This window comes from Cyprinodon variegatus, unplaced genomic scaffold, assembly GCF_000732505.1.
Source record: "Cyprinodon variegatus isolate N-32 unplaced genomic scaffold, C_variegatus-1.0 Scaffold751, whole genome shotgun sequence".
Classification (NCBI taxonomy): Eukaryota; Metazoa; Chordata; class Actinopteri; order Cyprinodontiformes; family Cyprinodontidae; genus Cyprinodon; species Cyprinodon variegatus.
The window spans coordinates 425,219-426,304 of NW_015151204.1; positions in this window are offsets into that span (position 1 = coordinate 425,219).

Sequence of the window (1,086 nt, forward strand, 5' to 3'; positions counted from 1 at the left end):
CACCATCTTGTTACCTGCATCCTCCCAGACAATCATTACTGCGCCTTCTGATTTAGGCCCGCCTGTTTGATGTTGTAAACTGCTTATAAAAGGCTTTGCCATGAAGGGATCTGTGTGAGTAGCTGCTGGTTTTCTGAGCCGGCAGCTGCTCTCCACCCGGCACACGCTGACGTCACAAAACCCTGTCTCTGTGTTGATCATTTTCCTTTTAATCTTTTAAACTCACATTTCTCTGGATTAAAACCCAATAAATCTCCAGCTACAAAATAAAGGCAGTGATTGTGGTTCAGCTGATTTCACAGAAACAAGAGATGGAGCTTCTGAGACAGACCAGAAAATTAAAGGTTCAGGAGTTTATATCAATGAACATTTGAAAGAGAAAAATGCTGAAATTCCAAGATGGAGTCACAGACTGAGAAAGCAGAACTAAATTCAGACTCCATGAGAATAATTTAGAGGCCAATCATTGTTAAAACTCTGAAAGAACTGGACAGCTACCAATGATGGAGCATTTCAGGAGGGAATTTCTCTGATTGTTTTCACTAGCAGGTCTGGACAAGTTTGGAGAATGATGTGTCATCTGGAATATGGCTGATTTGGACACTTTCCCCACATGGAAAACAACTAAGATACCAGTTTTTGACCAGATCATAACTATTTATGTGACTTTGGACATGATATTGATCCTGATATTCACTTCTATAGTAATATGGATGGAAATAGTTAAATATTACTCTGATGAAGAATTTGGCAAAGATGTAGAACTGCAAGCTGCTCTGTTTACAGTTTAATAGTAGAAGTCTGTACATAAATGATTTAGAAATGAAATGATTTGTACATAAAAGAATTTCCAAAATACTTTCAAAAATTGAAGGTTGTGAGTTTTATGCAGCAGGAAAGGTAGTGGAGGTGTTTTTATATCGATTAATCACTTTGAAATAAAAAATAAATGATGCCTCTTACAGCATAGACATTGTATTAGAGTGTAACTGTAGAAATTGAAATAGAATATTATAGAAATGTAATTATTAGTTGTGTCTATGGATCAACTGGAACAAGTCTGTCCTTATTTAACGAATCAATTTC